We start from the raw sequence: 384 nt of genomic DNA, 5'->3' as shown, positions 1-384 counted from the left end.
CCATCATATCTTTTGAATTTTGAAATTGCCTCTCCCTCTATTCCTCTCCTATCCTTTCTTTTGCTTGAGGACAAGCAAACATCTAAGTTTGGTGTGATTTGCCATGATCACTGAGCTAAAACTCATCAAGATCATGGCACCTAAGAGAACAGGAAGAGCAAGGATGTGACTTGAAGGAACTGAAGCGTCAGAAGCTATTCCTTGAAGGACCAAGCACCCCACAGACTAGAGAAACATCCACTTCCCAAAATAAAGGTCGTTGAGTTCTAATCTTTGCCTTAACTCTGTGATAACTGTTCTTATTAGAAATTTACCTTAGAAGTTATATATTAGTAGTAGTAATTATTATCTCTACTTTGATTTTAATTCCAATTAAGTTATAAT

The sequence above is a fragment of the Arachis duranensis genome, chromosome 4 (genome assembly GCF_000817695.3).
Source record: "Arachis duranensis cultivar V14167 chromosome 4, aradu.V14167.gnm2.J7QH, whole genome shotgun sequence".
Lineage (NCBI taxonomy): Eukaryota > Viridiplantae > Streptophyta > Magnoliopsida > Fabales > Fabaceae > Arachis > Arachis duranensis.
Note: the sequence above shows the minus strand (reverse complement) of the source record.